At 41.8% G+C, this 26,498-nt stretch overlaps 2 long non-coding RNA genes across 2 annotated transcripts; one reads left to right on the top strand and one right to left on the bottom strand.

The window, feature by feature from the left end:
• Window positions 1–2,970: 2,970 nt before the first annotated feature.
• Window positions 2,971–26,106, top strand: LOC114763348 (uncharacterized). Its single transcript, XR_003742336.1, has 3 exons — window positions 2,971–3,058; window positions 20,855–20,980; window positions 24,724–26,106. It is a non-coding gene; the product is annotated as an uncharacterized LOC114763348 (long non-coding RNA).
• On the bottom strand, window positions 19,246–19,668 carry LOC114763349 (uncharacterized). The gene is made up of 3 exons (XR_003742337.1): window positions 19,656–19,668; window positions 19,486–19,566; window positions 19,246–19,399 (listed from the first exon to the last, which is right to left on the bottom strand). It is a non-coding gene; the product is annotated as an uncharacterized LOC114763349 (long non-coding RNA).
• Window positions 26,107–26,498: the final 392 nt, after the last annotated feature.

Here is a 26,498-nt window from a genome sequence, read left to right as displayed (position 1 = left end):
GCTCTCTGCCCTTTACCAATCCAGCCACGGGCCCATCCATCTGGCCCATCAAGACTCACTCTCATTTCATCAGTCCATAAAACATTAGAAAAATCAGTCTTGAGATATTTCTTGGCCCAGTCTTGACGTTTCAGCTTGTGTGTCTTGTTCAGTGGTGGTCGTCTTTCAGCCTTTCTTACCTTGGCCATGTCTCTGAGTATTGCACACCTTGTGCTTTTGGGCACTCCAGTGATGTTGCAGCTCTGAAATATGGCCAAACTGGTGGCAAGTGGCATCTTGGCAGCTGCACGCTTGACTTTTCTCAGTTCATGGCCAGTTATTTTGCGCCTTGGTTTTTCCACACGCTTCTTGCGACCCTGTTGACTATTTTGAATGAAACGCTTGATTGTTCGATGATCACGCTTCAGAAGCTTGGCAATTTTAAGAGTGCTGCATCCCTCTGCAAGATATCTCACTATTTTTGACTTTTCTGAGCCTGTCAAGTCCTTCTTTTGACCCATTTTGCCAAAGGAAAGGAAGTTGCCTAATAATTATGCACACCTGATATAGGGTGTTGATGTCATTAGACCACACCCCTTCTCATTACAGAGATGCACATCACCTAATATGCTTAATTGGTATTAGGCTTTCGAGCCTATACAGCTTGGAGTAAGACAACATGCATGAAGAGGATGATGTGGACAAAATACTCATTTGCAATTACGGTCATGGCCAGAAGTATCCACACCCCAGGAATTGTCAGAGAAAATTTTTCACAGAAAATTGTTGCAATTACAAATGTTTTAGTATAGATTAGATTAGATTAGATTCAACTTTATTGTCATTACACATGTACAAGTACAGGGCAACGAAATGTAGTTTAGGTCTGACCAGAAGTGCAATAAGCAGCAAGTGCAGGATACAGTTGAAATAAGTTAAGTTATATATATATACATAAAGTGATATGTGCTATACATAAAGTGATATGTGCAGTACAAAGTGATATGTGCAGTACAAAGTGATATGTGCAGTGCAGTGATTATCAGGAGTGTATGGGGGGGGGGGGGGCAGAGGAGTTCAGCAAGGAAACAGCTCTGGGAAAAAAGCTGTTCCTAAGTCTGCTGGTTCTTGTCCGTGGTAGCCTGAACCGTCTGCCTGAAGGCAGGAGAGAGAACAGTTCGTGGGCCGGGTGGGAGGAGTCCTTAAGAATACTGCGAGCTCGACGCAGACAGTGCTTCCTCTGGATTTCCTCAATGGATGGAAGTGGAGTCCCTGTGATGCGCTGGGCAGTTTTCACCAAATATACAAATGCTTATTAAGTTTATGTGCACTTGAACACTACCAAATAACATAAAAAAGACAAAATTATACTCACCTCTACTCAGAGTAAGTTTGAGATTTTTGAGATAGGGAGGCAGTTGTATTGGGGTGATAGACACAGTTTTTTTTTCCATGTAATGGTCTCATTGTGTACATATATGCATTATATTCTCGGAGTGGGGACTTGCATCAAGACACAGATCTACTGGCAGAGTTCCTGACAGACCCAGGAGTGGAGCCCCCCGAGTGACAGACCGCAATGATGACCAGGACCTGAGGACCTGTGCACCCAGACATCGTCATGCAGGTTTACCGCACCCCCACCTGACCTGGTACAACTGCGTGTAGCACTCGTGGAAGAGTGGAACGCAGTGCCTCAGAACAACTTCATGAGGCTGGTGAAGAGCATGAGACGTTGCTGGTGGATGGTGGAAACACCCGCTACTGACATTGCCTATTTTGGTTATTTGGGGCTATCCCTGTTATTGTCTACATTTTTGGGGGTAATAAATATTAAACTAATGAAAATTGTGTTTCTTCTCATACATTATTAGTAATATAAAAGGGAACTTTTACTTATTAAAATTCAAAGCAAAGAGAAAAAAGCACTCAAGTAAGAATATCCCTAAATTGCGAGTAGTGTAACATTTGGTTGCATGACCTGACGCAGAGCCAGCTTTCTGACACTGGGCCCTACGCTGCGCCCCGTTATCTCTTGGTAGTCTTCCGGTTTTATGATTCCTTGCGCACAGTCACGGCATCCAGTGCCAGAGGCAGCAACACATCTTAGACATCTTCTTTTCTTTGTAGATTGTGGTTACTGCACGTGAGGGCTCCACATTTCCCAGTTTTCCAACATTTTACCTGAAATGTATTTGTCTCTCCAGCAAACACACGTGACCAAAAACTCAAAGCAGAGGAACGAAGAATCTGCGATTCGAAACACTGGTCAAAAATAGTAAAATGCAGGCTTTACAATTTCTTGATTGATCCTTAATAAAAGCTTTATACTTTCAGAAGGAAACTTTGATAAAGTCTTGATTGGAAGGAGAATATTTGCCAACATTCTGGACATTATTGATTGATTGAGATTAAAGAGGCTGTAAGTCTATTTGTAAGTAGAAGCCAGTTTGCCATCTAATAGGTCTGCATTTTCTGCTTTAACACCTTCTTCAACACTTAGAGCACAGATCATAAAAATAAATGTTCTTAATTAAACACCAACAATAAGGGTTGGGAGGGGACTTCATGCTCTCCAAGACATACAGAACCAGTCATTTCTTCTCATCCGCATTCTATTTCTTAAAATCCAAAAGAAATGCATGATGTGATGCTGTCTACGCAACATGCCTATTATAACTTCACGCGGTTGGGCCTAAAAGGGGTTTCTTGCTTACCATCATTCCTGCAGCTCCTGATTGTCCTTTGGCATCAGTTGACATAGATCGATGGGTTTAGGGAATTGGCCGTGGGTACGATAAGGGCCCAGATTAGTAGTTTGGAGCCTGATCTGACATGTTTTTGGACTCTTGGGAGTCTTTTTGATGGCCCAGTCCCACTCTGCAGTGTGAACACTGTGGCTTTCTGCATGCCCTGTTACTACAAACACACAGGAAGTCTGTTGGTTTCCTGTTGTAGGTAATGCTGATCTGTATTTTTTTATTTTTATCTCTACGAATTAGTGTTAGACAGACCGGGACCTGCTGCTACGTGAAAACAATGGAAAGAAACACCTGACAGGCCTGTCCTGCTCCTCTATGTATGTATGAGTGTATCCGTGTATTTTTTCTCACTTCAGATGTTTTTTTTGTTGTAAATCTTCTGAACCTTCATTTATTTGTATTGCGGGTGCTGCTTCATTGTTCTGTCTTTTTTTTTGTTGTTGCTTATTATATGTACCTCTTCTCAAGTGACAGTCAGGTTGTTGACACGGTAAATAGTGACATGGAAATGAGAGAAGTTGTAGACCAACTTGATGAGCCGTCTTCATGCGTTCTGAATGTCAGCTTGTACCAGTATGTATTGCCTTTCTGTCCTTCGTCCAAATCACTTCCTGTTGATGCGTAGTGTCTAAATCAGGTCATCTGTATTGTTCATTCAGAATATTTAAGTAGCTATTGCGCTTGAACAGGTGAACCATTGCTCTTTCTGAACCTCTGAAATGGGTCACTGGCATAAAAGGGTTTTAAACTATGTTCTATGGGGTTTTTCCCCTGTCTCCACTCTCTAAGGACCTCTTGTTGTGTTGTGGAACACCTACAGTAAGAAGCTCTAATTATTAATATGCGTGGGTGAGCTGGAGAAATGTTTCCTACTTGAGCTTTGTCAGAGCTGCACGGTCATGGGAAATTCCCCCTTAATGTAATATTCTGTCCACTGCGATACAAATCAGCATCATTAATAATTAATAAAGGCTCTTGTCCTGGATACCTGCTCATCACAAAACAATAAAAGGAAATGAACGTCCTTGTTATAAAAGAGACTCATTTATTTGTCAGAAACAATCCATACAATCATAAATACGATAAATATATAAATTAGCTATAAATAAAATAAGTTAGAAGCTTATATACTTCAACATTCTAGTGCTTTTGTCAGATAATGAGAACTTTCACATTACTTTGTGGCCTTAATATCCCATAAACTTGCCTCAAGTCAGTCAAACTCATTTCAAAACAATTACATTCGTACCTCATCGTATCGAGCCATGATAGATGAATAAATAAATCAGTTTCATATCATTGTTGGAATTATTTCTTTGAGAGAAGTTTAACTTGTTTCAGAGTTTCCAGGTTCTTCATGAATTCTGTCACAGTTTGCCGTTCCGCCTCACAGACGACATCTGTAGGACGGGTCTCCTACAACACAGAAGCGAGAAGAAAGCGTGACCATTACGACAAAATCAATCAGCTTTCTGCTGCTTGTCATTGACAACCTGAGGTGACACTGCAGCACAAGATAAAACTCATGAGCTGTATGACTTACGTTTATCAAGAACGTTGTGGTCAGACTTCTAATGTACTCTATATCGATAATATCAGACTCGTCATTTTTACAGGTTTCCTGGACGACCGTCAGTTCGTCCGTCGCGCACCAGAGTGCTCTGGTAACGTTGGCAGCATTCATCTGAGAGGGGAGAGATGCATCATAATGAGAGGCCTGTTAACATGGCCTGGGATCAGAGCACAAAACATCTGGACTAAAAGTATCCCCGAATTGTACTTACTAAGTCTGTATTCGAGAAGGTTTTGAATGTAGCATCTTGGTTCTCTTCCTGAAGTGGGGTAAGAATGATTAATGATTCATTTAAGAACAGATTAGAATGGTCATGGTATATAGGAGTACTTACACATATCATGGTCTTAATGTAGTCCATCCTCTCATTCAGCTCTCTGAGCCATCCGTTGTAGGTAGGAGCTCCACTGAGGCAGTGGCAGAGGCAGAGGATCAGTGGTGCCCAGCAGGACATTTGCATGGTGGCTCTGCAGAAGTGTCTTGGGTCCAGAAAGTCTGAGAGATGTGTCGGGTTTGATTGCTTCATTTAGGGCTGCCTTTTATGTTGCCTCCTATGTGGAAAATTAATGGGTGGGCTGTGGTTCAGATATTACCCAAATGCATACAGCTGGTTGGTTTTTTTTCCCTCTTATGACTCTTGGGATTTTTTTCTCTCTCTCTCTGTCACACCCCCTACTTTTTTTGTAGAGAGGCTATGATGTGGTGTAGAAAATCCCTCATGAACCTGGGTGCAGATTGTTTACTACTCTGCAAAAGAGGACAACTGTCAGCACATTAAAATATGACAGGCCCTCATAGAGTTTGCTATAACCTCATATATTTGATGTAAATATATGACTGTCTTTCGCACATTTCATTTAAAAAATCATCAGAATTAAGATTATGTAATTTTTTTGTCCTTTTTTACTACCTACAAGCATCAGTTGTACCAAAGGCGGTAACCAAAATATGTGAAGACTGATCTCTCAAACCTTAACCAATCAGCTTTCTTCTACAGGAATAATTGAAAAAGAGCCTGTGGAATATTATCTTATGCTTAATACACTGACAAAATTGTGACACATTGTGCACACAATGTTCACGTGTCTTACAAACTAAAAAATAAGTTTTATATGTGTTGGGATTTTAAAATATATGTACATCTGAGAAGAAAATCAAATCGATTTATTTAGCACACATTTTCATCACCAAATCATCACCATGCAATTAATTTTTCTGACATTGTTAACCTTGATATAGGAGTAGTCCGTTTTCATTTGTGATGCGTACATTTTGCAGTTTGGTGTCGTTCATCGTACCAGGGGTTTATTGAACCAGTGGTGAAAGCCGTTGCTATAGCTCTTAACTCAGAAACGTGCTCATACTTTTCTGGTTGAGCCACTTCACTTCACACATTGAAATTTGTCCTCTGCATTTATCCCATCACCCTTGGTGAGCAGTGAGCAGCCATGACAGGCGCCCGGGGAGCAGTGTGTGGGGACGTGCTTTACTCAGTGGCACCTTGGCATATCGGGATTCGGCAACCTTCTGATTACGGGGGCGCTTCCTTAACCACTAGGCCACCACTGCCCCTAGACTATTAGATTATATTATTTTGCATAATCTTATTATTATTACTATCTTGCTCGATATTGCTTTCTACTGCCTTCACACTCAGGTTAATACCCTGCTCCCTTGATGTGCGTCATCACTGATGTGCTCCTTTACTATCTGGCTTTTCTGTATAAAAAACCCGTCAGTGTACTCCTGGCATCATTCTGACTTGATATTTGACAGCTATTCTTTGCATAGTCCATGAATAGTGCTCAGATAGGCTTTGTGAAGGCAGTTCCAATCGTGTTATTAACCTACTTAGTCCTGTTGGAACACCCAATTGCATCTAAGCTTTAACCATCTAGCGCTTAATTTCGAGGTGAATTTGTCAGTAGTTCTCCTTCCTCGCCTTGGGGGGGAGTTACTGTCACGATCTGAGGCTTGGCACATTTCCGATTACTCTGTGGTGGTTATGAAGACTAAAATGGAGCAATTTGGGAGTATCCAATTCAAGAAAAATATTTAGTATTTGCTGTATCAGGAGAAAGTGAAGTGTGTCGGAGGAATCGCCTCTTTTTACCTTCATCATACCTATTATCATCAGCAAAAGCAGCCTGATGAGATGCTCATTATGAATGAATGAATGATAAGAACCTTCAGGACTGTTGGAAACCGTCCCCGCTGTCCAACTTCAGTTGGTGGAGAGAAGAGTGTAAAATGCTGCAATCACAGCCAAAGCTTCCTGATTTGGAGAAGTGCAATTCTTGAACTTATTGCCTGGTTTATAGTTTGTTTATTACATAACCTCACGAGTGTTGTGTCTTGTGAAGTCTTGTGTCTTCACTTTTGTTCTATACTGTAAAAAATCCACGTGTTTCACTGCATGTTTACCTCTTTACCTTTCTCATCTGTTTTGTCCTTACAGGCAGAATTTCAGTTGAGTTTGAATGGGTCGGTTTTATATAGTCTTTTTCTGAACAACATCAATGTTAAATTCACTTGACCCTAGGCAGTGATGATGACCAGGTTCTGGACCAGTCAGCGCTGTTTAACCCTTTTTGTGCTGGCACAGAGAAGCTACCAGAATTGTTTTTACCATATGCAAACTGAGCTTAAATGGAGCACGATTTTGGATTTAAAACTAAGTGATCAAGATTATACAATATTGATATCGCTTTATAATTCAATTAATTACAGAAAACAATAACCTTCAACAAACTTGAAATTCATGATCTGATTTGTGCTACACCAAGAAAATACACACACACACACACACAAACACACACACAGTACAGGCCAAAAGTCTGGACACATTCTCATTCAAAGTGTTTTCTTTATCTTCATGACCATTTACGTTGGTAGATTCTCACTGAAGGCATCAAAACTATGAATGAACACATGTGGAGTTCTGTACTTAACAAAAAAAGGTGAAATAAGTGAAAACATGTTTTATATTCTAGTTTCTTTGCTCTGATTACTGCTTTGTACACTCTTGGCATTCTCTCGATGAGCTTCAAGAGGTCGTCACCTGAAATGCTTCTCCAACAGTCTTGAAGGAGTTCCCAGAGGTGTTTAGCACTTGTTGGTCCAGCTCACCCCAAACCATCTGGACTGGGTTCAGGTCCAGTGACTGTGGAGGTCAGGTCTCCACTTTTTGTTAAGTACAGAACTCCACATGTGTTCATTCATAGTTTTGATGCCTTCAGTGAGAATCTACCAACGTAAATGGTCATGAAAATAAAGAAAACACGTTGAATGAGAAGGTGTCCAAATTTTTGCCCTGTACTGTATATATATCTCATGGCTAATATGATAACTACATACCGTCTTTATAGGAATTACAGAATGTGTTCAGTAACATCAAGCGATATCAAACAGTATTGTGAGCATAACAATAACAGGTTTAAATCAGTATTTTTCTTTCTACAGACTACATACAGCATTGGTGTTATAATTAACCGAGATCTTAATCTTCCCTCAAACCGCAGATCTGCTTTCTGCAAACGGTGAACGGAGCCTGAAGGTGTAGGAAGATAAGGTGTGGCAGCGGCTGTATTTCCATGGGATTGGTGGAAAAAAACCCTCAGTCGGGGTGTAAAGCAGTGAAAGTGGCCTTTTGCGATGGACAGGATAATGAGTGGGCCCGGCTTGTGGTGGCATTGGGGCTGATGGCACCGCTGTGACACTGGGTTTCCCCCTTCTGCTGCAGATCTCGTTTCTCTACTCCTGAGGCCTGGCACATGCAATGGCCACATGTAATAATTGCTCTGACCACTGTTTCGTCAAGGTCAAGTGAAGTCGTGGTCAACATTTTGATCATCCGAGTAGAGCCTTTACTTTTTTGTCTTGGCTTTGATATTCTTTACTTGGTTGGCTTGGGTTGAAAAGGGTTGATACCTCGTGATACTTGTGATACTGTGAAGTGATCCTAGAAAAGTGCTTTCCTAAAGCACTGAGTCACAAATACCAACCACAAACCCAAATGCAGTTTACGCCTTAGTCCACGTCTTGGAACCTCCCACCATTCATTTTCCACTGGTTTGAAAGGTACCTACAGATGCATTGTGGAGCATTTCTGAGAGGTCATTATTTAATGGACTTCGGTAAAAAATGATATCTAGCTTGACGTAGCAAAAGAGAAAAAAAACTAAAGCTCAGTTTCAGTTTAATACTCTGGGAGGGTTTTCCTTGTTATGGGAGGATAATGTTGGGAAAAATCCATTTGAAAATAAGTCTTTACTATTTAACTTTTTTTTAGATAAAAAGCAGCTCAGTCAACAGAACTCAGTCAAGCACATAAAATTCTATGGTATTTTAAATTAAAACCTGAAGCAAGTGTTTAATGGATGTAATGGATAAAAGCACATGAAGTGAAAGTGAAGTGATTGTCATACACTGTAGCACAGCACATGGTGCACACAACAAAATGTGTCCTTGATTGTCTTACTGTCACTTTTATCTAAATCCAACTTGTCCTACTTAAATGGATCCCAGAGAAGCTCTATAGGTTGCAAGATTTGTTTGAGCTTTTTGCTTGAGAGATCTTCTGCAAACACAAAGCTTCTCAAAAGCCATCTGTCCATGCACTTGGGATATTAGGCACTAGATCAGTGAAGTCAAGTTAAGTTTTACTACTTTAAGCAAGATTTCATGCTCTTTTATGCTCTTTTGTTGACTGAGATTACCGCCTGAAAAATCGAGCCCCTTGTAAAACTAAAACTATGATAAACCTCAGTTTATAATGTGGATATGCTTAGTTTAAGTGTACTAAAATGCATCTGGCTGTTGGTTATCAGTTAGGTAAATGTATAATTGCTGATAATTGCTTATCATAACATCACATCTGTAGCTGCAGAATAAATTATTTAAACCATGTGAATCCTGTAAGTGACACAGTGATGTCACTCAGACTCATCTCTTCAAATATCTGGTCACTTGTTTCATTGTTTGTGGTACTTTATAGTTATATGAACAGGCCTGAGACTACAGCTCACCCTGCATTACCTTGACTGGATTATAGTGCAATTCATCTATGTGTACGATTCAATTCACAAAATGCATAAAAAATGTACTTTGGCCAGTCAGTGTGATTCATACATACTTAACGTAGATGGATTTTCTGGGTTGACCCCTCTGCAGGGTCACCCACACACTTGCGTCAGTGTGTTGGTAGGAAACGCGATCTGATTGTGGTTGGTCTTGTGCCATTTTCACGTGGCAGGTGCACATTTTTCGGAGTTCGGAGGTTATGGAAAGCGGAATAATTGATCAGTGGTTTCACCATAGCCAAGTGACACTTGGATTTGTAACTCAGGAGGTGGGATGTAGAGACAGATTGTCTGGAGGCCATGCTGCTGTGGGCATATGACTCTCAGTGGGAATTCTGCTCAGTGCAGTGTGGGGAATCCCTGTCACAACAATCCACTCTGAACTCAAACCACACAGGCCTCACAAAACCACGGAGTGACACCTGTCACCAGAAACTTCAAGCTGACGCACACACAGGACGTTTCATTTCTATGCTGCCAGGTCTGCCTAGTGCTTTGGTTTAATTTCGGAATCCAAATTTTCCACCCAGTTCAGATTCACGAATATGTCAATCAATCAATCAATCAATCTTATTTTATACAGCTTTTTACAACGTACATAGTCACAAAGCTCCTCACATTAGAACAGTGCTAAAGGCCCCTGGTAAGCCAGTCAGAGGCAACAGTGAAAACTCCATCCCATCCTCCTCTGGTTTACCCTGGGATGTCCAGTGAGTTTTATCCAGGAAATATGACATATAGAGGTTATTGCAGTCCAGTTGTGTATTAGGATATAATATTGAGGTTGTATATAATCCATGGATGTCATGTGATCGCACCACACTAGGATGCTCTCCAGGAGAGATGGATGGTGAGTGATAAAGAAAAGAGAAGTCTGTGTTAGAATTAAGTTGGCTAGAATGATAGTAAGTGAGCTGAGGACTAAACATTTCTGGCGGCACTAACTACTGCAGCATTACTAATGGTGAGTAGAGTGTCGGTAAAAGCTTGACTGTGTAAGTAGGTATTTAGTCAAGGTTTACATATTGAAACTGTGACTGACTCCCAAATATTCCTTGGAAGGTTGTTCCAAAGATTTGGTGCTCTGTAGGCAAATGTTCAGCAGGCAGGTGTTTCCTCTGGGACTGCAGATAGGTCCTCACCCAGACAATGAAGGGATCGTGGTGGGTTATGAGAGACAAAAGATATTCTGGAGCATCACCATGCAAAGCGTTATAGGTGAGAAGTAGTCAAAATCTTGGTCAATACGATACTTAACTGGAAGCCAATGCAGAGAAGACATATTGGTATAATGTGTTTATACCATCTTGGCTGTTTTTAACAACTTGGATCTTATTCAGGGAAACAGCAGGGCAACCAGAAAACAGAGCGTTACAGTAGTCCAGTTTAGATGTTTTTTCCAATATATTCCAATAAAATTTTCAAGCCAATTTAATAGAATGTTATGGTCTCACTTGTCAAAAGCTGCACTTTTGGTGTCTAAGAGAACTATTAGGTCCTGGTCAGAAGATAGGCGAAGGTCATTTAATACTTTCAGTAAGGCAGATTCTGTACTGTTTTGTCTAAAGCCAGACTGAAAATTTTCAAATATTTAATATGGGTTCAAAAAGCACAAATTACAAAAAAGTTGTTGTGCTACCACCATTTCGAGGATTTTGGACATATATGGAAGGTTTGTAATTTGCTAAAACTCCAGGATTAAGGCTTTTATATCGGTCTTAGTGGCCACCTAATACTGTATCTGAAGTCTCTTTCCAAAATTCAACCTTGTTGCAGAATTTCAGCAACTTTGAGCCAGTGCCCTAATGAGACTTCCCAAGGACACGCCGTTTGGGTATCTGTAGCTTTAAATGCTAATGAGGAGGGGAGAGGCGGGAGAAGTGAGGTTGCATTCACGGATATGACGCCATCAACCATTCACCAACCACAATGTTTGCCGCTGACATGAAGTAGTGTTGGCATTTTTCCCGAATAAATAAAATGAACCCGCTCGCATGACGGTACTAATAGGGGAGGGGTTCTCTAGACAGACAAAGCATGAGAAAGGAGAGACGACATAAGGGGACAAATTCCAGATCAGACCGTCTGAGCCGCTGCGAAACAGAATGGTTCATGCCCTCTTTACACCTATCGTCATTTCTAGACATTGCAGGACCATAGACAGGCCAGGGGAACTAAGTTAAGTTTTAAGTTAAATCATATCACAAAGTGAAATTTTCATAATAGGGGACCTTTAACCTCAAAAGTGATTCACCTAAAGTTATGATAACAGCTGCTTGAGTATTTTAGCAGGTAGTGGGTCAAGGACACAGGTTGAATCTGTGGAATACAGTCAGCCACCAATTGTGCAGGTTCTCCCACTTAAAAAGATGAGAGAGGCCTGTAATTTTCATCATACGTAAACCTCAACTATCAGAGACAACATGAGAAAAATCACATCCTCTGATGTTTAAAGAATTTATTTGCAAATTATGGTGGGAAATTAGTATTTGGTCACTAACAAAAGTTCATCTCAAAACTTTGTTATATACCCTTTGTTGGCAATGACGGAGGTCAAAAGTGTGCACAAGGTTTTCACACACTGTTGCTGGTATTTTGGCCCATTCTTCCATGCAGATCTCCTCTAGAGCAGTGATGTTTTGGGGCTGTTGCTGGGTAACACGGACTTTCAACTCCCTCCAAAGATTTTCTATGGGGTTGAGATCTGGAGACTGGCTAGGCCACTCCAGAACCTTGAAATGCTTCTTACGAAGCCACTCCTTCATTGCCCGGGCGGTGTGTTTGGGATCATTGTCATGCTGAAAGACCCAGCCACGTTTCATCTTCAATGCCCTTGATGATGGAAGGAGGTTTTCACTCCAAATCTCACGATACATGGCCCCATTCATTCTTTCCTTTACATGGATCAGTCGTCCGGGTCCCTTTGCAGAAAAATACCCCCAAAGCATGATGTTTCCACCCCCATACTTCGCAGTAGGTATGGTGTTCTTTGGTAGTAGCCTAGTGGGTAACACACTCGCCTATGAACCAGGAGACCCAGGTTCAAACCCCACTTACTACCATTGTGTCCCTGAGCAAGACACTTAACCCTAAGTTGCTCCAGGGGGACTGTCCCTGCAACAACTGACTGTAAGTCGCTCTGGATAAGGCCATCTGATAAATGCTGTAAATGTAAATGTAAGTCGAGTTTTTACCAAAAAGTTCTATTTTGGTTTCATCGGACCATATGACATTCCCCCAGTCCTCTTCTGGATCATCCAGATGCTCTCTAGTAAACTTCAGACGGGCCCGGACATGTACTGGCTTAAGCAGGGGAACACGTCTGGCACTGCAGGATTTGAGTCCCTGGCGGCGTAGTGTGTTACTGATGATAGCCTTTGTTACTTTGGTCCCAGCTCTCTGCAAGTCATTCACTAGGTCCCCCCGTGTGGTTCTGGGATTTTTGATCACCGTTCTTGTAATCTTTTTGACCCCACGGGGTGAGATCTTCCGTGGAGCCCCAGATCGAGGGAGATTAACAGTGGTCTTGTACGTCTTCCATTTTCTAATAATTGCTCCCACAGTTGATTTCTTCACACCAAGCTGCTTACCTATTGCAGATTCAGTCTTCCCAGCCTTGTGTAGGTCTGGTGTCCTTACATGGCTCTTTGGTCTTGGCCATAGTGGAGCTTGGAGTGTGCCCCGTAATCAGAAGGTTGCTGGTTCGAATCCCGATCTGCCAAGTTACCACTGAGGTGCCACTGAGCAAAGCACCGTCCCCACACACTGCTCCCCGGACGCCTGTCATGGCTGCCCACTGCTAACTCAGGGTGATGGGTTAAATGCAGAGGACAAATTTCACTGTGTGCACTGTGTGCTGTGCTGCTGTGTATCACGTGTGACAATCACAATCACTTCATTAATGAGTTCAAACAGGTGCTATTAAAACAGTTAATGAGTGCAGGACAGAGGAGCCTTTTACAGAACAAGTTATAGGTCTGTGAGAGTCAGAAATATTGCTTGTTTTTTAGTGACCAAATACTAATTTCCCACCATAATTTGCAAATAAATTCTTTAAAAAAGGATGTGATTTTCTGGATTTTTTTTTCATTTTGTCTCTCATAGTTGAGGTTTACCTATGATGAAAATTACTTTTTAAGTGGGAGAACCTGCACAATTGGTGGCTGACTAAATACTTTTTTGCCCCCACTGTATGTGGAACCCATATTTTACATTTTCATTTACATTTACGGCATTTGGCAGACGCCCTTATCCAGAGCGACTTACAACGTGCTTCCATGTGTTACCATGGATGAAGTGATCAGTTCTGGTTCACTAGGACCCCAACTATGAATACAATCTTTTTATTCACTCTGTTGTAGTTTCTGTACACAAGTTCGACAATAAGAAGATTACAATTTAATCTAAATCTTCTCTAAAGAGGAAGGTCTTGAGCTGCCGTGTGAAGGTGCTCAGTGACTGAGATGGAAGTTCATTCCACCACCGAGGGGCCAAGACGGAGAAGAGTCTAGATGAGCGTCTTCCTTTTACCTTCAGAGATGGAGGGACCAGGCGAGCAGTACTGGAGGCTCGGAGTATACGAGGTGCAGTGCGAGGTGTAATAAGGTGTAATTTTAATTATATTTTGCCCAATCTCCCCATTTTTGAAAAACTACTTGAGCAAAGAACAGAATGTCATTCTTATTTAATAATATGGCATACATACACACCCTGTTAATTGCCTGTATTGCTGTCTAGACAACTGTTTTTACTCTATAATCATGTGACTGAAACACAGCTATACCAAACACTGTGTCTCCTGAAGCAACAGTCAGCATGACTTCTGAAAATCTTTACCTTCCCAGGCAAATTCAGCTGTCCCCACACGGTGGAGGCATCAACACGGTGACGTCTTGTAACGGCTAACTGAATTGTGGGTCTGTTACTTCACACTGTGAATGTAAAAATGCTCAAAATATTCAAGCTCTAGTCTACCAGTCAAATTAAGGATTGGTTGCCCACTGAGCATTAACATATAGGAAAAGCTAGGCACAGTTCTTGTGCAAAATTCTGACATCTATGATTGAGTAAATATGTCCAAGGTTGATCATCGTAATTAACTAGAATGTTCTTGTGATCACTAATAGTGATTATATAAACCCACATCCTACGTCGTGCGCGCATTTTGCTCTCACGGTGGCACCAAGCATCACTATAAAGGTCCGTGCTTGGACATCTAGAGGTACACAGCGCAGTGTTATAATTACAGCACACACAATCAGTAGTGTCTGGGAAATAGCAAATGCAGAGCACCCCAAGAAACAAACATAGCAGGCTGTCACTGAAAGGTGTCTCAAGATCCTGGAGTATGGAGATGAGTAGAAATACAGTTCATCTCACTGTAGTTCACCAAACCATAGTGTCAGGTAAAATTCATAGTAATACTTTCATTTGGGGGGGTAATCCATTACAGCATTTATTTAAAAGGTTATTTTCTCACTTTTAGAGCAAAATGAATGACATTTAACAAATGCTTCTCTTCTGCAAGGTTCAGCATTTAAGCATCTTGTTGTAAAAGTGTTTAGTGAAATTGTTGAATGTGCTGAAAATCCCCAAGTAGAAAAAAAAAATCCAGACACACAAAATCTTCAGCACCTGCCATGTGTGAAAACCAAGAAGAGCATTGTGGGTAACCACTTTTTAAAAAATAAATAAAAAAAATCAGGAAATGGTGCACTCTTGCTTTTTAGCAGCTAATGAATTGATCCAGCAGTCCAGAGGCTGGCACATTCTTCTTATTCTGACTTAACCATCGTAACCGCTTAGTCCTGTTACTCAGGGTCACAGCTGGTCCATCAGGGTGGGGACCCGTAACTGTACAGTTGAGGCCAAACGTTTTGAGAATGACACAAATACTAGTTTTCACAAAGCATATGTTTCAAAGCCTTTTATTGATTGTAATTGTAATTGTCAATTAAACTTAAGTATGGACCACAAGTTCTCAATTGGATTAAAGTCCGAGGAGATTCCAGGCCATGGACCCAAAATGTTTGTTCCACAAGCCACTTAGTTTGCACTTGCTGGAAAAGGCATTGTTCTTCACCAAACTGTTCTTGGGTGGTTGGGAGAAGTTGCTGTTGGAGGATATTTTTGTACCATTCTTTATTCATGGCTGTGTTCTGGGGATAAAATTGTGCCCACTCTCTTGGATGAGAAGCAGCCCCACACATGAATGGTCTCAGGATGCTTTACTGTTGGCACGAGACTGATGGTGGCGTCACCTTTACTTCTCCAGACAGTCATTTTTCCAGATGCCCCAAACAATCGGAAAGGGGCTTCATCAGAGAAAATGACTTTACCCCCAGACCTGAGCAGAACAATCCCTGTACTTTTTACAGAACATCAGTCTGTCCTTCATGTTTTTCTTGGAGAGAAGTGGCTTCTTTGCTGCCCTTCTTGACACCAGGCCATCTTCACAAAATCTTCACCTCACTGTGGGTGCAGATGCCCTCACACCTGCCTGCTGCCAATCCTGAGCAAGCTGCACTGTCTTTAGGAGACGTTCCTGCCGCTTGCTGGACTGTCTTTGGCACCCTGAAGCTTCGTCACAACACTTGAACCTCTCTCCTTGATGTTTTTGATGATCTGATAAATGGTTGATATAGGTGCAATCTTAGTAGCAGCAATATCCTCGCTTGTAAAGGCCTTTTTATGCATCATCATTGCATCATGTTTCATTAGCAGGTAACCATGGTTTACAGAGGAAGAACAATGATTTCATGCATCACCCTCCTTTTAAAGCATCGAGTCTGCTTTTCTAACTCAGTCAGCAGGACAGAATGATCTCCAGCCTTGTGCTCCTCAACACTCTTACCTGTGTTAAGGAGAGGAGCACTGAAATTGTCTCAGCAGGTCCTTTTGTGGCAGGACTGAAATGCAGTGGAAATGCTTTTTTGGGATTAAATTCATTTTCATAGCAAAGAGGGACTTTGCAATTAATCTGATCTCTCTTCATATATGCAAATTGTATATGCAAATTGGCATAATAAAAACAGCAAACTTTGCAAACTAGTAGTTCATTTAATAGTTCAGCCCAACTTGCCCAACATACAAACATCCATCCATCCATCCATCCATCCATCCATCCATCCATCCATCCATCCATCCATCCATCAGAAACTGATACAGGAAACATTTTTTAGTAAAATGTTTTTCCCAGGACAACTAAAAAGGTTATTGTATCAATGTTTTGAAGTGCAACCTAGCATCCAGCAGAGGGCAGCACTATGTTACTATAAGGCTGACTGCACTTCAAACAGAGGATTCAGCTCATTATTCCACCGACCGTTGTTTTGTGTTTTGTAGATATGCATAGAATTGGACATTTTTACCTGGACCTCTGTATATTGAACTGTGGTTGAAAAGTGTGTTGGTAGAGGCTGGGTGGTGAGAACAATTCATTTATAAATTGGGAAGAACTACTATTGAGTCTCGGGTTGGTTTAGAATCTTGAGATTTTGACACATTCCACCATCCACTTTCATGAAAGCTCAAAGCTATATATATCCGGAACATACCACTCAGTCTCAAAGTCAGAATATTCCCTTGAGAGAAAAGGGTGCATCGAGGGAAGTGTTCTATAAAACACAGATGAATTGGATGAATTGTGGACACAACTGAAGAAAATGCAAATACTTATTATTTCAATCATTTGAGGTACTTTATTTGGGAAACTGGAAAAAGGAATGGATTCCTGGTAAAGACGGGTATCTTGTAAAGCTCTTGCTTGCACTTACCTGGAGATGTGGTAGAGAAGAACCTCCTACCTTGGAAAACCAATTTTGATTTTATTATGATGGTTTCCCTTGCTTGGAAAATTGGTTTAATAAATAAAACTTCGATTAAAGAAAACCGTCATGTTCATTTGAAGGCTTGTCCAAAAGACAAGAAAAACAGCACATCCATCAGATGGCGCACCTCTTTTCTTATGTTACAGCCTTATTCTAAAAAAGATTAAATTCAACATCCCATAATGACAACGTGAGAAAAGGTTTTAATGAAATAAAAATAAAAAACCACATGTAGAAATCACATGTACATAAGTATCAATCCTTGACCAGTTTTGCCCCATGACAGCTTCCCGGGGAGCAGTGTGTGGGGACGGTGCTTTGGGATTTTGGGATTGGAATTTGAACCCGCAATGTTCTGATTATGGGCCTACTTCCTTAACCACTAGCTTGATACCTTACCTTAAACAGCACTACTTCTAAGCTAGACTTTAGATTAGAGGGAGCTTTATGTTGAAGTTGTAAAGTATTTTCTGCAGGGAACCTTGGGTCCAGTACTCAAATGGTTTTTACTGTGACACCATTTCACCTTTTTCTCTACTACGCTACTGCTCATCGCTGGTGCAGTTGGCTACTGTGAGATGTACATTCTGCCCAGCGCTAATGTGAAGGATGCACTCTGTGTGCTGATCTGCAGACCCTGATGGAGATTTCAACCATGCAAATCTCAAGTCAGTCCTGCCGAAATTCCATCCATATGTAGACGTTGCCACGAGAGAGGATAACACACTGGATCTCGTATACACTAACGTTGCCAGTGTGTACCCATCTTGGCCAGTCAGACCACATCACTGTTCTGCTAATTCCAGCACATGCACCGCTCATACACCGTCCATAACAAAAAAGTCAAACCAGAAGCAAGCGTGACACAGGCAGAAGATCCACAACACGTTCCAGGACAGCGGTGACACAAGGCGCATGTGGCAGGGCATACAGGTCATCACAAACTAGAGGACTACAACCTCTTCCTGTGACAGTGACCCTTCCCTACCAGATGCGCAACGGAGGGAACAGCGGCTAGTGAGGACTGCTGAGAAGATCATCTGAGTCTCGCTTCCCTCCATAACAGACATGTATCACACATGCTTCATCAGGAACTCCACCAGCATTGTGAAGGACTCTACACATGATTCACATGGACTCTTCACCCTCTTGCCGAATACTGAAGACTGTGCAATAGCTTCTTTCCTCAGGCCATCAGACACCTGAACTCTCAGGAACTTTCCACTCTGGACTGTTATATGTCTGTCTCCCAAGGGGTGGTCGTAGCCTGGTGGCTAAGGCTCTCGCCTACAAACCAGAAGACCACAACGTCACAAGTTCAAACAGTCCTTGTCTCCCTTCAGCTGCAGGTCAGCTGGTCTGAAAGATTTACGCTGCACTTCCCCCGGCTTGGGACTGGCACCAAGAAATACGATGTCACATGTGTCCCCAGTGTCTGAGTTATTTTGCTCAAGAACAGTAAATTGCTGAAATATTTCAAATTTGGCTGGTCTTTTGGTTTTTAATGAATTGTTTGGTTATTAATTAAATTAATTAAATTATTAAAAAAGCTCAACTGACATCAGATGAGTAGTTCAAGGAGTAGAAGGAGGTCTAGCTCTCATCTTGGCTGTCCATTTTGTACTCAAATGTGTACTCCAAAGGATATGGCTCCCAAACTGATACAGACCCCATGGAATTTTGTGTTTTTGCTTGTGAACGGTCTACTGCTTCTGGCTTTTTATGCCATTTGTCCATCCACACATCTGAAATCTTCACTTCTCTTTCTGTTTCCAAATGACATTAACCTGCTATCAACTTTATTGTCTGGAGGGAGCAACAGCTTTACTAGGCAACAACTCTCTGGGGAAGACAAGTGAAATAAAAAATTCCTTTAATAAATAAATAATGTTGTACAGTTAATTAGACAGCACAGAAATTCAAGGAATTCCATCATTTGCATAGAAAGTGCACACTGGAATCTCATTATGAGACAACTGAAGAGCTGATGCGTACAGAGAATTCAGACGTTCCTCGGACTGTTGTAGCTTACAGGCAAATTGAAACACACATTTCTGTAAAGGAATAAATAATCAATAAATAGTCCAGCCTAATGCAGAGTTGCTCTCCAGAGTGTTTGTGGAGTAGTGTCTTCCATTCCCGTCCTGTCGCTGCTTTCTCTCAACTGCTGTAAGCCTGAGACAAGGAGAGGATGGTTACACACACACACACACACACACACATCATACACACTGCTATGTAGAACGTTGCTAGACACTTACCTTTTCAAGTAGTGTTTTTAACTTATCTACGAACTCTCTGCTGTCTGTTACGGGGAATGATTGACACGATGGGCACTGGTTCTGCAGAAGAAAGATCCATTTCTTGTTATTGTGGCAACATTTGGGTTAAATTGGTTACATAATATATATATTTTTTATTGGAGACACACCTCCAGTTTTGCTTCGTTGCATGTAGTCACTTTTTTCACCCTTTCCACCTAAAGCAGGAAGAAAATCAGTTTTAATAAAACAAAAAAAGCATCTTAATGATCTTTATATGAATTTCAGTTACTCACAACGCGTGGATTCTGGAGGCTTTTGCACACTTTGCTCTGCAGCCTTGCGTTGCTGGTGTGAACCTTGAGAAGCTGCGTCCTGAAACAGTTCAAAACGGACTTGGTGCAGCACTCCTGTGGAAAAAGAATTCATGATTGTGAAAGCAAGCGTTAGTGATTTAATCTTCGGAAAGGATCACTTTTTAGGAGCATGATGACTATTCAGTCAGACACAAACTTCCCCTTCACTTAAAAAGCCAGAAATGGTAAAGTTGTAAGCGTGACAAGTCATTATTTCTGCTGTTGTTCAGCTTGGGAATGTATGTTTAACCCTTTCTAAATTCCCCAGAGTGGCACTGACATTTCGTACAACAGATCATGGAAAGCGTATCTGATGAGAATCTCGTAGCAACGGAAATCATTTCTTTTCCATCACTGTTGCAAACTAAAAAAGGGGAAAATGACATCATTTATGTAACATCCCTATGTTTGAAAGAAATGAAAGCATCATATCCGCCGCGTATGAAGACTGCAGATGTATGTAGAGACGTTATAGAAAGTTCGACAGGTTTCCTGAACAGGCCAGCCGGTGCAATTATGGTGAAAAGCCTCTCAGGTCAACCACAGAGCCTACTGAGTTCAATTACTCATCACGTTCCTCTTAAATGTGCTCTAGTTACCAATGAGCTGAAATGCACAAAAGTTGCAGAAAAGTGTGCTACACCAAAAACCAAAAGTTCATTTTCTGATGTTACTTTTCTTAATCTTCAGCTTGGAAATTTCTATGCAAATATTTTTTCTTTTTTTAAAAAATGTTATTAAATATGCTGCACGTGAAATGTGTAATATGTGTAATATAACATGATTTAATAACCAACATATGAATATTGTATTATTAAATCATCGTTGAAGAGACTCACCTTGATGTCAATGCCTGGATTGTTCAGCTTCATTCCATGCTGCAATAAGTAAAATCAAGATGTGAGTGAATTACGACTTAGACTGGAGAAGCAGGGACGTCGTAGGGAGCCGTAATCTACCTGAATGAATTTGTTGAGCTGACGTAAATTCGTCTGCACTTCTATGATTTTAAGATCGTTCTCACTCAACTCCGCCTGTCCCAAGACAAAGAGGGCAGCTGCAAGGACACAAGACAGAGATAAGCTCATCTTCACACCCTAGCAGGTCTCTGAGATGTCCTCCTGAAGATGCATGCACAGGTACCTACTTACCTACTTATATACATTTGACCCCCAATCCATCAGGAAAAGGAAAACCGCGCAGCGCCACTGGAAAGCAGGAGCACAGCAGTGTGACTCAAGACTTTCTTTTCCAGTGGCCTCTGAGTCACAAAGGTGCGCAGGTCGCGAGCGAGCGGGGGCGTCTACGACGAGTATGTATGTGTGTGTGAGAGTGTGAGTGTGTGTGTGAGAGTGTGTGTCGACTCACTTTCGACAGGAAGTTGCCGGTTCCTCTTCTCACTCTGAATCAGCGGACTGGGGTGCCATAGGTAAGATGCCGCGGCCGGCCTTGCATTCGGTGGCTTCCCACACAAACATGCTTGGCGTGTAACAAAAACAGGAAGCCGGTCCGAAAAAACCCTACATGAAACATCTCGGGGGTCGAACGCTGCAGACTGACCGCTTTACTGCATATTGTCCTGTTGGTTTAATTCATCGTGCCCCAAAATAAAATGTATTAGCATCATTTTTTTTTTAGAATTTTAGTGTGGTCTAAGTGTGGCCTGACTTCATGTGTCATGGAGACGTGAGCTTGCGTGCATGCACGTTTTTTTGCAAGCGCCGCTGAATGAAGCCCCTATCACATTTTGCATCACCAAACAGGAAGTGAGGTAACATCAGCGTAATAGATAGGTTGCAGTGGGTGGGGATAGTGAGTATGGCACACATGTAACCATAGTGTCATCAAGTGAGGGGAAAGCCCTGGTTGGCCCATGCAGTGAAGCTACGTTGTGGGCCTGGCTGTTCCACATCTGACAGGAGGCCACTCTTGATTTCACTCATGGAACTCGCATCAACTTCCACTGCTCTCAAACGACCCCAGGACTTCCCTCGCTTAGTCAGGACTGGATCAACGTTTGGCTATTTATTTTTCATTTTGCGTATGAACGGAGGTGACTCAGGCTGAGACCCTTTTGGTGATATCATGCAGTGTGAAGCACGTGAGAATGGAATTCCACCTGCAATTTCATCTTCACTGATCTGTGGTCAGCGACAGAGAATGTCCAAAAACCAAGGCGTTATACTAATTTCAGTATTATTCACCAACAAAAACTTGCAACCTGCTACCTGCTTTCTCAAGCTTTACCATCATGGAATCCAAGGTCATATCAGTCTGCAACATTTATTGCATTTTCTCAGAATGTGTTATGATGTATATTTTGAATTAAATCTACACATTACCCAATCCTTTCCATAAATGTCAATTCATTGAAATGTAAATTCAGTTAAAAAGGACATTACTAAGTAATCACTTATCACTGATGCATTCTATGAAATTGAAGGCTGCTTAATCCCAAACTTTTCATTCTTGAAATGCTTTGACTTTCACTATTAACTAGAACTTTGAGCTCGAATTCCCATTTTTACCACTGGATTTCACTAAATGTTCAAACATCAAACAGCTTTCTGACCACATGTTTGATGCTGAGATGATGGTTCTCCACTGTCCATCCAGGTTTTAATCGATCCCTTCAGGATCTTGCATTGTCACAATCATAACCATAAACTGAGTTCAATTGGCTACTTTGAATTATGTAAAATGGTGTTCACATTGAGATTTGCTCAGGGGTGTTCCCGTGCACCGTATGCGTATTCTCTTTATTGAGAACATGAAGATGACTCACCTCACCAAGCCTTTTCACTACTTTTCACTGTTTCATTAGACTGCTTCCTTTGCCTTTCATTTACAACACCACACACATAAGTGTGCACTTTATAAAACTTTCACAGCATAGACATGGTAACGCTTTCTTTTTGCAGTCTGTTGTGAACTGCCCTTTTTGTTTTGCATGATTATCATATCATTTTCATGAATTTATTTTCATTAAAGCCCAAACAATTTAGTCCACTGAATTATGACTTCACAATTCCGACTTAATCTCGGAATTTATCTCTGAAAAACATTTCAAATTGTCCAAGGTCTCCCTCTCTCTGCTGAGAGATTTTTCTACAGTCGCTGACAGGGAGTAAAACCACCCAGTTCACAATGATGAAGATAGCAGGAGGTCTGCAAAGAACCAGCCAAGCGGCAGCACACTGTACACTTCACCCATCCCACCCCACTACTGGCTCAGAGAACTGTTCAATTATCTCATGGGGTGAGAATGAATCATCTCACTCTGGGATGAGTGGGTATGAAAAAGCATTCCAGTACCAATACAAATCCATATATCCAACAATGTCAGCATCGCAGGGCAGGGAAAAGATGCGAACACATGACTCACAAACCTACTTCTCTAATGTCACGGCTTCGAGTAATACCTCTGAGGGAATCTGGGTACCCGTTCTTCATCTCCATACCATATCCACATCCCATTCATACCGTAACACCGTGGCCCAAGGGTTGCGAGTTCAAATCCCAAACTGTCAAGGTGCAACTGAGGTCCCTTTTTTTTGGACGCCCTCTGCTCACTAAGGTGATGGTTAAATGCAGAGGACACCACAGTCACCGTGTGCTGTTCGGTAGAGTATCACAATGACAAAAAGAATCATTTTCGCTGAATAAAGCCCTTTATAATAAAGGAGATATGAGCATAGCCAGGTAACTGCAAAGGTACTGATGGGCTGTTTTTCAGCGTTGATTTCTTGACATTCTGACGTTGTTATAGGTGACAGAATGTTCAGCCATGCTTTATCAGAAATGTATAGGGACAGTACAAACTTGATAAAACAATGTTATACTTATGGTCTAAGAACTTTCAGTGTAGTTACAAATGAGAAAAAATATGTGTTTTTAAAGATTATAATATATAGGACAAGTAAAAAGAAAATCCTAAGGGAGGTTATTATTCTTTTTCTTCAATTTCACGTAAAAGGGCTGTGACCAATGCCCAGACAGGCCCATCAAAATTTCTCTTGGAATTTTGGTTTCTAGTTATTATTATTACTTCTACTTTATAGGCTTTGCTAAGCAGGTAAATTAACATTGGTTTGTTCTTTTGATATTAATACCAACAAATTTTAAGAATAGTGGAATGTTTTTTTCTACCACCCCACTGGATGGACTCTTAACATTTGCCTATACTGCCTATGCCAAGGGCTGACCCTGGTGAACAACTGGGAAGTAGTCCGCTTCCATTACTAGTCCATCCACTTTGTACAATGTACCAGCAACACCATGTTTTATAACTAAAAGCAAATCAACACCAACCTGCTCCATTTTGCCCCATTAGTTTATCATTGTGTGCAGAAAGGATCAAAGTCTGGGAGGTTTCAACAGCAGGGCCTGTCAAAGCCGATGGAGACATTTACATTTACAGCATTTACCAGACGCCCTTATCCAGAGCGACTTACAATCAGTAGTTACAGGGGACAGTCCCCCTGGAGCAACTTAGGGTTAAGTGTCTTGCTCAGGGACACAATGGTAGTAAGTGGGATTTGAACCTGGGTCTTCTAGTTCATAGGCGAGTGTGTTACCCACTAGGCTACTACCCTATTGTATAAATAAACGTTGTTGTCGGTGAAAGCCTCAGAGACCAGAGATCCACGCCGACTCTGCCCACCTTCCCCTGAGCATTATGGTCAGTGTCTGTGTCTCCAAGTCCAAGTTCCATAGTGTGCACTCGGTTCTTCCCTTCCCTTCCCTTGGAACCCTTGTCATGTCCCCTCCCTAGGGCAGCTTGTCCCATCATGCACACTGGGGTGTTCCCCTCTTTCCAGTTTCCCCTTAAAGACCTGGTATGTGCCGTGCATGAGTGTCTGTGTCTTACTGTGCCATACAGGAGCGTTTTCAGCCCACGGGGGTTCCCTTGGCCATGCATCAACCAGTGACCTGGGACAATCTCATCCACCCTTCCAAGGCGAAGGCCAGCAGTGTCATGCAGCCCTGACTGATGCACACCAGAGCAACAGATGGGGACAGTGTTCAGTGCCATCCATCATTCATCTCCTGCCTCAGTCATGGCCTCTTTTTATTTGTGACACAAAATTACCATGACATTCGTGACAAGATAAGTGTTTGTCCATGTACGTAAAGGAGAACATTTCTACATTAGTCTCAGGCTAGGTGACACATGACGAAAGAGAGCTGATATATTATGACTGTCTGAGTCACATGAGATTCAGTTGTATTCGTTTTAACATTCTATAGACTGGAAGGAGTGACTACACTTTTTTGTAAACCTGTCAAATTTCCCTTTTTCATGATCGGTTACATCTACGCTGAAAATGTTTTAGAGACAAACTGAAGTTCACTGGGGTCACATATAAAAGGTAATGACTTATATAAAATATAATGCACTGAAAACATGCAAGAATACCTGCAGAATCTTCATAGTATTGCTCAAGATCAGGAATATAATAGACAGCTGAACAATCCAAGGCAGAGATGAAAAGGCTGGAGCTAATCTGAAGTGATAATACCGTATTATACTGATGTTATATTACAAACGAAAAAACAGAGGGTTGCATTATTGACAATGGTTCATTCTGAAGTTTCAGTCAGAGGTCTTAGTAATTCTTGTTGTGCAACACAGAGCAGAAGAAGAAGTCATCAAACAGACAATGACAGACATCAAACCGAGGAATCGCTTCAAAACAGCTGCCCTCTCCCCCAGACTGCAAGACCTTTTTACTGTGTCATGTTAGTGTTGTGTCTGTCCTCATTGTCCTCAAGAGTGGTCGTAGCCAAGTGGATAACACGCTCACCTATTAACCAAAAGACCCACTCAAATCCCACTTACTAACACTTACTACCTGGAGGGGTCTCTGGAGGGACTGTACCTGTCACTACTGATTGTATGTCACTCTGTATAAAGACATTGATACATGTAATAACTGTAAATGTTGTGCTCTGTGTTGCATCTGTGCTTGATTTTGTGTCTGTGCTCAGTGTTGTGTCTGTGCTCTGGGTTGTGTCTGTCCTTACTGATGCGTCTGCGCACAGTGCTGCGGCTGTGCTCAATGCTGCATTTGTGCTTGATGTTGTGTCTGTGCTCAGTGTTGTGATTGTCCTTATTAATGTGTCGGTGCTCGATGCTGTGACTGCGCAACATGCTGCGTCTGTGCTTGATGTGTCTGTGCTCAGTATTGTGTCTGTCCTTATTGATGCGCAGTGCTGGATGCTGAATCTGTGCTCAATACTGCATCTGCACACGATGCTGCGTCTGGGCTTGATGTTGTGTCTGTGCTCAGTGTTGAGTCTGTGCTCTGTGTTGAGTCTGTGCTTGATGTGTCTGTGCTCAGTGTTGTGTCTGTGCTTGATGTGTCTGTGCTCAGTGTTGTGTCTGTGCTCTGTGTTGAGTCTGTGCTCAGTGTTGTGTCTGTCCTTATTAATGCGTCTGTGCATGATGCTGCGTCTGTGCTTGATGTGTCTGTGCTCAGTGTTGAGTCTGTGCTCTGTGTTGAGTCTGTGCTTGATGTGTCTGTGCTCAGTGTTGTGTCTGTGCTCTGTGTTGAGTCTGTGCTTGATGTTGTGTCTGTGCTCAGTGTTGTGTCTGTGCTTGATGTGTCTGTGCTCAGTGTTGTGTCTGTGCTCTGTGTTGAGTCTGTGCTCTGT

Source organism: Denticeps clupeoides, chromosome 14 (genome assembly GCF_900700375.1).
Source record: "Denticeps clupeoides chromosome 14, fDenClu1.1, whole genome shotgun sequence".
NCBI classification, from domain to species: domain Eukaryota; kingdom Metazoa; phylum Chordata; class Actinopteri; order Clupeiformes; family Denticipitidae; genus Denticeps; species Denticeps clupeoides.
This window is presented reverse-complemented; position numbering and strand designations above follow the sequence as displayed.